The sequence below is a fragment of the Heterodontus francisci genome, chromosome 23, assembly GCF_036365525.1.
Source record: "Heterodontus francisci isolate sHetFra1 chromosome 23, sHetFra1.hap1, whole genome shotgun sequence".
In the NCBI taxonomy this organism is placed as follows: domain Eukaryota; kingdom Metazoa; phylum Chordata; class Chondrichthyes; order Heterodontiformes; family Heterodontidae; genus Heterodontus; species Heterodontus francisci.
The window spans coordinates 28,555,555-28,568,956 of record NC_090393.1 but is presented as its reverse complement, the minus strand read 5'-3'; positions in this window follow the sequence as shown (position 1 = coordinate 28,568,956).

The following is a 13,402-nucleotide window of genomic DNA, read 5'->3' as shown; positions in this document are numbered from 1 at the left end:
CTGGAAACATTTTCTTCTTGTTGCTCTATCAAAATCAGTCACGGTTTTGAACACCTCTATCATATCTCCTCTTAACCTCATTTGAGTTTCTCTAGTCTCTGCATGGAACCAAAGTCTTTCGACCCTGGTGCCATTCTAGTAAATCTCTTCTCCACCCTCTCCAAGTCTTTGACATGCTTCCTAAAGTGTGGTGTCCAGAATTGAACATAATACTCTAGCTGAGGTCTAACCAATGTTTTATAAATGTTTAGCATAACTTCCTTGCTTTTGTTCTCTATTCCTCTATTAATAAAGCCAAAGATCCCATTTGTTTTTCAACTGTGATATCAACTTGTCCTGTCAACTTCAAAGATTTGTGGACATGTAGCCACAGGTCTCTCTGTTGCTGCATCCCCATTAAAATCGAACCATTTAGCTCATAGTTCCTCCTTAAAATCCCATCAAAATGCATTACTTCACACTTCTTTCCATTAAATTTCATCTGCCAATTGTCTACCCATTTTACTAATCTGTCAATGGCTTCCTGACGTCTGCTATTACCCTCCTTGTTGTTTACTACATTTCCGATGCTTTGTATCATCTGCAAACTTTGAAATAATGCCCTTTATACCCAAGTCCAGATCATCAATACACATCAAAAAGAACAATGTCCAATATCAACCTATGGGGAACACCACAGTATACTTTCTCCAGTCTGAAACACAACTGTTCACCACTGCTCCCTTCTTTCTCTCAATCAATTTTGTACCCATGGAGCTAGTGCTCCTTTAATCCCATGGGCTTTAATTTTTCTAACAAATCTATTATGTGGTTCTGATGAAAGGTCATCGACTGGAAAAATTAACTCTGGGCTGAATTTTCTCAGGTGTTGAGAAATCCCCTCGCTGGGTCCGAAGCAGGGGCTGACCACGTGCTGGCAGCCAGCGGGACCTGGGGATGGCATTTTACTGGCGGTGGCCAATTAGCACGCCGCCGTTGGGGCAGTCATCCAATCAGAGGGCCAGCAGCTCAGCAGGCTCAGCAGCACTACCGTTATAGGTGGCTATGGCTGAGGCTGCAAGATGAAGGAAAGGGCGTCTCCATGACGAGGCCCCTCAAAAACAAGGTAAGTAATTTAAAGAGCTGGGTCAGGCAGGCAGGCCCCGGCAATCGGGGGAGGAAGTCACCTTCAAGTGATGTAGCCGCAGTGGCGGCCATTGCCACCAGGGGGCCCCTCCGTGGACCATGGAGCAGCCATAAAGAAGGGCCCTCCCCTGGAAACCAGCTGGAATACTGCCAGGGCTTACCTGGCAGTCTTCCCTCATGGCAGTCAGGCCTCCTGACACCGGCAAAATGCTGGTAGGGGCAGGAAATGATCTTTAATTGGGCATTTAAGTGGCTCAATTGGCTGCCCGGTGGGCGGCCACGCTGCTGAGGTTCCCGCCACTGGTAATATGCCATGGCGGAGGGAAGACGTTGGGCTCCCCGACTAAAGCCTTCTCCCGCTATATTACCAGCCTCCCATCTCCCAGCCTGTCACCATAGGGCTGGTGAAATTTAGCCCTCTGTTTCTCTTCCATTTCTCCACAGATGCAGCCTGACCTGCTAAGTAGTTCCAGCATTTTCTCTTGTTATTTCTATTATATGTGGTACTTTGCCAAATGCCTTTTGCAAGTCAATATGCACAACATTATCCACATTACCCTCATCAACAGTCTCTGTTACTTCACCAAAGAACTCATTCAAGTTAATCAAATACAATTTACCTTTAACAAATCTTGTTACTAGCCCAAAATTTCTAAATGCCAATTAATTTTGTCCTGGATTATTGTGTCTAAAAGGTTCTCTATGACCAACTTTCAGCTGACTGTCCTGCATTTGCCAGGTTTATCCCTCTCCCCTTTGTTAAACAGAAGTGTAACATTTGCAATTCTCCAGTCCTCTGGTATTATCCCCGTATGCAAGCAGCCTCCACAATTTTTACTCTTACTTCCCTCAGTACCCTAAAATGCATCCCATCTGGATGGGGGGACTTTTCTACTTTACAGACTGCCAACCTTTTAAGTATCTATTTTTATCCCATCCAATACGATCTCCTCCTTTACTGCCAAATTGGCCTTCAACAACCATCTTCCTTTGTGCTAGGTATGACTCCAGCCAGTGGACAGTTTTCCCCTGATTCCCATTGACTTCAATTTTACTTGGGCTCCTTGATTCCGCAATTGGTCAAATGCTATCTTGTTGTCAAGGGCAGTCACTCCTACCTCACCTGCATGAACACTGCACACATGCATAGATTTCTGTGGTGATTATTATCAAGAATTCTCATCCTTGTTTTCAAATCTCTCCATGGCCTCACCGCATCCTATCTCTGTAACTTCCTCCAGCCCTACAACCCTCCGAGATCCCTGCACTCTTCCAATTATGACCTCTTGATTTTCTTCACTCCACTGTGCTTTCAACTGCCTGAATCCTAAACTTGGGAATTCCTTCCCAAAACCCCGCAACCTCTCTACCGCTCCCCTTTAAGAGGCTCCTTAACACCAACCTCTTTGGCTAGGCTTTTAGTCACCTATCCTAATATCTCCTTACGTGGTTTGTTGTCAAATTTTGCTTGATAATCACCCTTCTGAAGCGACTTGGGATGTTTTGCTACATCAGAACTGCTACATAAATACAAGTTGTTGTTGTTGAGAACTGCTGAAGGTAGTTAAACCCGTGGGTTCCATCAGCAAACGCACTGCAGAAGTGTTGATTATCAGTGTGAATTACTGATGGTTAGCATCTATGCACCTATTTTCAGCACTATCACAACAGGGCTGTGTTCTCGCACCCACACTCTTTGGGATTTTCTTCTCCCTGCTGCTTTCACATGCGTTCAAGTCCTCGGAAGAAGGAATTTTCCTCCACACAAGATCAGGGGGCAGGTTGTTCAACCTTGCCCGTCTAAGAGCAAAGTCCAAAGTACGGAAAGTCCTCATCAGGGAACTCCTCTTTGCTGACGATGCTGCTTTAACATCTCACACTGAAGAGTGCCTGCAGAGTCTCATCGACAGGTTTGCGGCTGCCTGCAATGAATTTGGCCTAACCATCAGCCTCAAGAAAACGAACATCATGGGGCAGGACGTTAGAAATGCTCCATCCATCAATATTGGCGACCATGCTCTGGAAGTGGTTCAAGAGTTCACCTACCTAGGCTCAACTATCACCAGTAACCTGTCTCTAGATGCAGAAATCAACAAGCGCATGGGAAAGGCTTCCACTGCTATGTCCAGACTGGCCCAGAGAGTGTGGGAAAATGGCGCACTGACACGTAACACAAAAGTCCGAGTGTATCAAGCCTGTGTCCTCAGTACCTTGCTCTATGGCAGCGAGGCCTGGACAACGTATGTCAGCCAAGAGCGACGTCTCAATTCATTCCATCTTCGCTGCCTCCAGAGAATACTTGGCATCAGGTGGCAGGACCGTATCTCCAACACAGAAGTCCTCGAGGCAGCCAACATCCCCAGCTTATACACACTACTGAGTCAGCGGCGCTTGAGATGGCTTGGCCATGTGAGCCGCATGGAAGATGGCAGGATCCCCAAAGACACATTGTGCAGCGAGCTCGCCACTGGTATCAGACCCACCGGCCGTCCATGTCTCCGCTTCAAAGACGTCTGCAAACGCAACATGAAATCCTGTGACATTGATCACAAGTCGTGGGAGTCAGTTGCCAGCGATCGCCAGAGCTGGCGGGCAACCATAAAGGCGGGGCTAAAGTGTGGCGAGTCGAAGAGACTTAGCAGTTGGCAGGAAAAAAGACAAAAGCGCAAGGGGAGAGCCAACTGTGTAACAGCCCCGACAAACACATTTTTCTGCAGCACCTGTGGAAGAGCCTGTCACTCTAGAATTGGCCTTTATAGCCACTCCAGGCGCTGCTCCACACACTACTGACCACCTCCAGGCGCTTACCCATTGTCTCTCGAGATAAGGAGGCCAAAGAAGTAGAAGAAGACCACAATATTAATTGATTTGCCACATGTATTGTGGCTCAAAACTGTAATGGCTGAATTCTTTCTAAGGATAGACATTAAGAGTCAGGGCAAGGGTTAATGGTGGACTTGTTCATGCAACTCTGCTACAGTACGTACAACTGTTTTTGTGTCGTCTATGACTTGGTTTTGTAATGCGATAAGAAGCATTATTAAATCAGACTTGCTGGTTCCCCCTTAATTAGTCATGATGCATATACTGTCAATAATTATTTCCATCTGCTTGCTGAAGGCTTCTTCATGCTCCCTGTTATCACAAATGATCTTGAACGAGCATGTGTTCAAAATGTGGGTCCATTAATCAGTGATCTTGGCAACATCCTGTGCTATTTTAAAATATTTGGAGTGCGAATTCATTCGCATAGCGCTACTTCTAGCGGCGCTACACAAACCTACTTTACTTCCCCGTGGGCAGGTAGCACCGCTGGCCACTACCTGCGTGGTATGTATGGTGGTCCTACATAGATATGGGTGCACGCAGCTGCCTCCCTGTGTGCGCACAAACAGGTTGAATTGGCGCGATCCTGACATCACACAGCCTAACCAGCTGATTTGAGGCCAGGATGGCAAATTTCGACAATGCAGTTCTGAACAATGCCTATGTTGCCCCCTCTTGAGAAATGAAAGCATGACCCAGCAAGATGGGCCCTGTAGTAGCATTATTTAAAGATACAGGCACCCTGACAGTAGGTAATTAACATTTATGGAAATTTTTCTGCTGCAAAATGTCTGAAGGTACTCTGGATGGTTTTTGGAGGTGGTGCATTTGTCAGAGAGTGTTTCCACATCCTCACGAGGATGGCAGAGAAGTTGTTGATCTGTCCACACAAAGGTTGCAACAGCAATGGGAGCAGCAGTGCCATTGCCCCTAGGTCTGCAGCATGAAACGAAGGTGGAGTAGAAGCTGCGGAGTGGGCAAACTCTGTGCGATGCCCTTTGCCTAGTTGGAACTGGCCTCTCCAGGAGGCTGCCTGGCAGGCCAGCCAATGCACTCAGCATCTCAGCGTGCATGCCCATTCAGTAATCTCCTGTATGCCACCCCATTGAGGTGCTCATCTGAGTCCTCTGCAACAGTACTTGTCTGCCACCTCATCCTCTGGTGAACTAGCAAATGAACCATCCTTTACCTCTGGCCTGGTTGCAACCCACTCATACCTAATGACTCACTATGTGCTCATCCCAACTCTATTCTAACCTCTATGGTAAATTCAATTCCAGTGTCTGAGCTGGTAGCTTCTGGTGTCAGATCAAGTGATGGGGCCTCTTCAGCACTGCTGTGCTGTTGTGCTCTCACTTCCTCCTTGCACTCCAGTGGCTGGGCAAGCGGCAGTTCTTAGATGTCTGAAAGCAGGAACTCAGAAAGGGAAGGTTGGCGTGAGGGAAGTGGGGTGTGGTGGGAAGCTAGATGATCACACCAGCAGCTGCTTGCTCATCATGCCAGATAGCAGGATGAGGGTGAGCTGGAAGTTGAGAAAGAGCACAAGGCAGGAAGATGCCATCATCCTTAATGTTCTCAGAGACATCGGATGCTCTGTGCCCGGTTGCAGCCAGCACTGTAATGCAGAGAACCATCTCCTCCGTAGGACTTCACGAGATTGGGCGGCACAGTGGCGCAGTGGTTAGCACCGCAGCCTCACAGCTCCAGCGACCCGGGTTCAATTCTGGGTACTGCCTGTGTGGAGTTTGCAAGTTCTCCCTGTGTCTGCGTGGGTTTTTGCCGGGTACTCCGGTTTCCTCCCACCACCAAAAGACTTGCAGGTTGATAGGTAAATTGGCCATTATAAATTGCCCTTAGTATAGGTAGGTGGTAGGAGAATATAGGGATAGGTGGGGATGTGATAGGAATATGGGATTAGTGTAGGATTAGTATAAATGGGTGGTTGATGGTCGGCACAGACTCAGTGGGCCAAAGGGCCTGTTTCAGTGCTGTATCTCTAAAAAAAAAAGGATGCAAGCATCTTTGTCCCCTGCCAGTTCTGCTCTGCTGTCTTTAATTGTGTGCTACCTTGAACTGTAAGAGAAAGGGCAGAATGTCAGTAATTGTTTTGTACTGTGTTTGGGTGATGTTCCTGCCCTAGCTCAATAGCTGGAGGTACGTGGAGGCAGTGAGAGGTGGATGTGAGGTTGGCAGCATTGGTAGGTTTGTGAGAATGAGGTGGAGGACGTGTTAGTCCTGAGTGTCATGGAGCACAGCTGGGTGAGTGATGGGGGTATTGGGCATTGAGCAACATGAGAGCTCAGTGTTGTAGTGGGTAGATGTCATAGGAAGATGCACTCACTTTGAGATACACTTTGGGGCATCATGTGGTCATGACAGGCGCCATACAGATGCAAGTCTTATTTTCTTTATATCAGTCCTAAAATTGCCTTTTACTAGTTTACACTTCCATCGCCTTATATCACTTTCTGTTTAAGTTAAACTAATATTCCAGAATAACTTTTTCTACACCTTGTACTCACCCTCTCAGAATCCTCCGGGTTTCCCTCACACCTCAGACCACTAACACTAAGGGATCAGCATTGAACCTCTTCTCTGCACTACATCCATCACTTGAATGTCTCCCTTGTTTCTTGCCAGTTGGACATAGTACTCATGGTGTGGTCTGCACATACAGTTTGATCATGACTTCCTGGGACTTGTGTTCTGCTGTTCAACATTCTATTGGTTTTGATGATTGCTGCTGTGCACTGGTTGGACATATTGGGGTGGATTTTCAACTTGCTGCATGGATGTAAAACTAGCTTTGCGGAAATCACTGAAATGAAAATTGGGTGGTATCTCATCCCACCAGCCTCCATATCCAAAGGATCATCCTCCGCCATTTTCGCCACCTCCAGCGTGATGCCACTACCAGTCGCATCTTCCCCTCCCTTCCCCTGTCAGCATTCCGAAGGGATCATTCCCTCCGCAACACCCTGGTCCACTCCTCCATTACCCCCACCACCTCGTCCCCGTCCCAGGGCACCTTCCCCTGTAATCGCAGGAGGTGTAATACCAGCCCATTTACCTCCTCTCTCCTCACTATCCAAGGCCCCAAACACTCCTTTCAGGTGAAGCAGCGATTTACTTGTACTTCTTTCAGTGTAGTATACTGTATTCGCTGCTCACAGTGTGGTCTCCTCTACATTGGGGAAACCAAGCGCAGACTGGGTGACCGCTTTGCGGAACATCTCCGCTCAGTCCGCAAGCAGGACCCTGAGCTTCCGGTTGCTTGCCATTTCAACACTCCCCCCTGCTCTCATGCTCACATCTCTGTCCTGGGATTGCTGCAGTGTTCCAGTGAACATCAACGCAAGCTCGAGGAACAGCATCTCATTTACCGATTAGGCACACTACAGCCTGCCGGACTGAACATTGAGTTCAATAATTTCAGAGCGTGACAGCCCCCCATTTTACTTTCATTTTTAGTTAATTTTTCTTCCTTTTTTCTACATTCTTTTTTACATTTTTTACAATCTTTTTTTGCATTTATTTCATTTCATCTTAGTTTGTTCAGTTTGCTTACCCACTGTTTTTTTCAGGTTTGCACTTGCTCCTGTTCAATATTCAGTGTATTTACACCTAATCTGTACTAATGCTTTGTCTTTCAACACACCATTAACATATTATTTGCCTTTGCTCCTTGACCTTTTGGTCAGCTACGTGGCCTGGTCCAATCTGCACCTTCTCCTTTGTTATCTCTTGCCCCACCCCCACCTCACTTGCTTATAATCTGTGACTTTTCTTATATTTGTCAGTTCCGAAGAAGGGTCACTGACCCGAAACGTTAACTCTGCTTCTCTTTCCACAGATGCTGCCAGACCTGCTGAGTGATTCCAGCATTTCTTGTTTTTATTTAATATCCCATTTAGCCGTGTTTTGCACCCTGGAGCTGCTTTATTTAAATCTGCAATGTATTTGGTCTTGTCTTGTTTCCTTTATCCTCAAACATTACAGCAGGTGACTGTTGCCATGAGCACACTATGGCCGTAATTATATGGGACCCAGCAAGGAAGAGCAGGTGGGAGAAGCGGGTGGCGAAGGCACTCCCGCTATGACTCCTGTTCCCATAGCGATCCCTCAATTAACGCCCAGCAGGCAGGATAGCCGACCACAGCGGCCAGAGGTGGGCGTTGAGGTGGTGGCTGCATCGTCACCTGACACTGAAGGACGTGCTGACGCCATGTTTAAAGGGCTGCCAGAATCCAAACCCTGAGCCAAACAGCCTTTGTTGCAGATCTCATCCCTGCAAACATCCTCCGAACACTGAACCCTCCCATCATCCTCCGAGCACTGAACCCTCCATCATCCAAACACTGAACCCTCCATCATCCAAATACTGAACCCTCCAAACATTGAACCCTCCATCATCATCCAAACACTGAACCATCCATCATCCTCCGAGCACTGAACCCTCCATCATCCAAACACTGAACCCTCCATCATCCAAATACTGAACCCTCCAAACATTGAACCCTCCATCAACCTCCAAACACTGAACCCTCCATCATCCTCCGAGCACTGAACCCTCCACATCCTCCGAGCACTGAACCCTCTATCATCCTCCAAACACGGAACCCTCCACATCCTCCGAGCACTGAACCCTCTATCATCCTCCAAACACGGAACCCTCCATCATCCAAACACTGAACCATCCATCATCCTCCGAGCACTGAACCCTCCATCATCCTCCAAACACTGAACCCTCCACATCCTCCGAGCACTGAACCCTCTATCATCCTCCAAACACGGAACCCTCCATCATCCAAACACTGAACCTTCCATCATCCAAACACTGAACCTTCCATCATCCAAACACTGAACCTTCCATCATCCAAACACTGAACCTTCCATCATCCAAACACTGAACCTTCCATCATCCAAACACTGAACCCTCCATCATCCAAACACTGAACCCTCCATCATCCTCTGAACATTGAACCCTCCATCATCCTCCAAACACTAAACCCTCCATCATTCAAACACTGAACCCTCCATCATCCTCTGAACACTGAACCCTCCATCATTCAAACACTGAACCCTCCATCATCCTCTGAACATTGAACCCTCCATCATCCTCTGAACATTGAACCCTCCATCATCCTCTGAACACTGAACCCTCCATCATTCAAACACTGAACCCTCCATCATCCTCTGAACACTGAACCCTCCATCATTCAAACACTGAACCCTCCATCATCCTCTGAACATTGAACCCTCCATCATCCTCTGAACACTGAACCCTCCATCATCCTCTGAACACTGAACCCTCCATCATCCTCCAAACACTAAACCCTCCATCATTCAAACACTGAACCCTCCATCATTCAAACACTGAACCCTCCATCATCCTCTGAACATTGAACGCTCCATCATCCTCTGAACACTGAACCCTCCATCATCCTCTGAACACTGTACCCTCCATCATCCTCTGAACACTGTACCCTCCATCATCCTCTGAACACTGTACGCTCCATCATCCTCTGAACATTGAACCCTCCATCATCCTCTGAACACTGAACCCTCCATCATCCTCTGAACATTGAACCCTCCATCATCCTCCAAACACTAAACCCTCCATCATTCAAACACTGAACCCTCCATCATTCAAACACTGAACCCTCCATCATCCAAACATTGAACCCTCCATCATCCTCTGAACACTGTACCCTCCATCATCCTCCAAACACTAAACCCTCCATCATTCAAACACTGAACCCTCCATCATCCAAACACTGAACCTTCCATCATCCAAACACTGAACCTTCCATCATCCAAACACTGAACCTTCCATCATCCAAACACTGAACCTTCCATCATCCAAACACTGAACCCTCCATCATCCAAACACTGAACCCTCCATCATCCTCTGAACATTGAACCCTCCATCATCCTCCAAACACTAAACCCTCCATCATTCAAACACTGAACCCTCCATCATCCTCTGAACATTGAACCCTCCATCATCCTCTGAACACTGAACCCTCCATCATTCAAACACTGAACCCTCCATCATCCTCTGAACACTGAACCCTCCATCATCCTCTGAACACTGAACCCTCCATCATCCTCTGAACATTGAACCCTCCATCATCCTCCAAACACTAAACCCTCCATCATCCAAACACTGAACCCTCCATCATCCAAACATTGAACCCTCCATCATCCAAACACTGAACCCTCCATCATCCAAACATTGAACCCTCCATCATCCTCTGAACATTGAACCCTCCATCATCCTCTGAACATTGCACCCTCCATCATCCTCCAAATACTGAACCCTCCATCATCCTCTGAACATTGAACCCTCCATCATCCTCCGAAAAAATCCATACCTCCCTCCCTGGTTCTCCTTCTCACTAGAGGACCCTTTTCCTGAATGAATGACGCCCATGACACTTGGGCATTGCCTTTCTGTAAGGGCCACCCTGCCAGTTGCTGCTCACCACGCCCCACTCACACCCCCACTCAAGTGATCCCACTTCCAGTCACCACATTGGCACCGGGCGGGGGGAGGGGGGGGGGGGGATGGGGGGCGGCAGCGGTGGGAATTCAAGCCCAGAGCAATGGCTTCCCAACTCCTTCCTATCTGCAAATGAAAAATGCCTCACTCTGCAACTGCCGAATGCAGCAATGACAACAGCTGCTGCCTCATCGCCACCCTTTAAAACTTGCTGAGGCTCCAATGCCCTGTATATCCCGTGCACTTACCATTAAGTTCGGAAGGACCTGTAAAACCGCTGTCTATTGCCTTGTTAAATATCTTAAATGGCTGCCATAGCTAGATACAGGACTGAAACAGGCCCTTCAGCCCACCGAGTCTGTGCCAGCCATCAACCGCCCATTTATACTAATCCTACATTAATCCCATATTCCCTACCACATCCCCACCTTCCCTCAATTCTCCTACCACCTACCTACACTAAGGGCAATTTACAATGGCCAATTTACCTAACAACCTGCAAGTCTTTGGCTGTGGGATGAAACCAGAGCACCTGGCAGAAACCCATGCAGTCACAGGGAGAACCTGCAAACTCACACAGGCAGTACCCAGAACCAAACCCGGGTTGCTGGAGCAGTGAGGCTGCGGTGCTAACCGCTGCGCCACCCAAATTGCTCAGGCAATTGTCAATTTATCCTTTTGAAAATGTGAGCAGCATCACCAAGCGGCTTCCTATCCAGCGCTCAGAAAATGCGGCCCCAGCATGATGACATCAGAGGGTCTACTCGACACCACCCCACTTCATTTTACAACCCCCCTGCCTCCATTGCCAGCCATTTTGGAGGCGTGAAACCCAGCCATGTTCCATTGACTAATTTGTGTGGAATCACAAGCACATCAGTGTTATTTTACATCATAATATTAAACCCTGTCTCACCAAGGTATTGAATTGCAGTCAGACACATAGGGCTAACTAGAACAATGCAGGACAGAGATAAATCAGTGTAATTGTGAGGTGAGCCGGATTGGGTTATTAGTTTGTTTACGCTCATCCTAATTGTTGTTATGATCTAAATGCACTGGAAATGTGTCAGTTGGAAACATAGGGCTGGATATTATCCTGCCCTTGGAGACAGGAACGGAGGCAGGAGTGGCACACAAAATGGCATGGGGTGTCATAGGGCAGCATGCCCAACATTGTCCTGCCCCCAAGCCATTTTGTCCATGGCGGGGAAGTTGGAGGATGTCCCTTCTGCCAAAGCCAATTGAACGTCAGAGGAGCCAGTTGCCTCGTGGAGACACTGCCAGGTGAAACCTGGCGGCCTCCTAGTGGGCTTGGACAGGGATCCATGACCCACAGAGGGCGCTCTGGCGACAATTCCCACCCCCTCGCGAAAAGACACCCCCTGCCCTCACCAACTTCCACCCCCCCCCCCACCCCCTCATCAGTGCTTGCCTGAGTGGCCCCAGCGACCCCATCCCACTTACCTGTGTCCCGGGGTTTCCTCCATCTTCACCATTGCAGACCTACTGTAGTACCAGCAGCGGCCAGTGCTCCCAGTAGCGCTGCTGGTACTGCTGAGCTGCTGGTCCAATTGGCTGGCAGCTCTGAAGGCTGGCGCTTGTCCCTTAAAGGGACAGCGTCCCGATAGCGGGAAGTTAATTGGCTGCCCACCATGGAATTCTACTGGGGGTCTCACAGAAGGCTGAGACTGAGGGTCGCTCACTCCCTCCACCCTTTCAGCCCATCACTGGGACCCCTGTCACCGGGATAAAATTCTGGCCGTAGTATTAAATTCCACTTCAGCATGAGAAACAATTGCTACTACATTGTTTTCATATTACTGATAGAACATGGCATCCATTTTTTGCACAATGGCCAACCAAGTCATTAAGGTCAGGGTTCAAGAGGTTGACAGCATTACTGACTCCAGAATGTTCTAGCTACACATACATCAGAGTTCTTATTGCTCAGTTATATGACACAGCTTGCATTGGGGCAAAGCAGTTTCCTCAAGAACATGGTCTCACACCCCTGTGGCTATATGTTTGATGATGTACAGTGGAGTGAAATTTAAAGAACTCACATTCGACACTCTGGGAATTTGTTAAATGTCATATTAATGTTTTAATATTAGCAAAGAACTGATGGTCTCAGGAAAATTAAAATCAAAAGACCCTTCTTCTGATCATTACCAAGTGATCTCCATTGGAATGTGTGTATACATTATTTTATGAATTCTGGGGATATGAGCATTGCTGGCAAGGCAGGCACTTATTGCCCATACCTAGTTGCCCTAGAGAAGTTGGGTGAACCTTCTTATTGAACCACTGCAGTTTATATGGTGAAGGTGGTCTGACTACCTTGTTAGAAAGGGAGTTCCAGGCGTTTGACCCAGTGATGATGAAGGAAATGTGATACATCTCCATGTCAGGATGGTGTGTGACTTGGAAGGGAACATGGAAGTGTTGGTGTTTCCTTGAACCTGCCGCCCTTGCCCTTCTCAGTGGGGTAGACCATGGGATTGCGAGCTGCTGCTGAAGAAGCCTTGGTGAGTTGCTGGAGTGCATACTGTATATAGTACACAATGCAGCCGCAATATGTTAATGGTGGAGGGAGTGGATGTTTAAGTTGGAGGATGGGGTGCCAATCAAGGGGGCTGCATTGTCCTTGTCGAGCTTCTTGAGTGTTGTTGGAGCAGTACACATCCAGGCAAATGGGGAGCATTCCATGATGTGCCTTCTAAGTGCTGGGAGAAGCTTTAGGGAATCAGGAAGTGAGCCACTCACTGCAGAAAATCCAGCCTCTAATCAGCTGTAACCATAACATTTATGTGTCTGCATGTATGTCTGCATGTGGCTGTGTGCATGTGCATGTCTGTGCATGTAGGGTGAGAAAAGGAGCAGAATCATCTGTGGTGCTCCCTCCCCCCAAGGTCAAATAAACCCCAACACTCACTGCCTGGG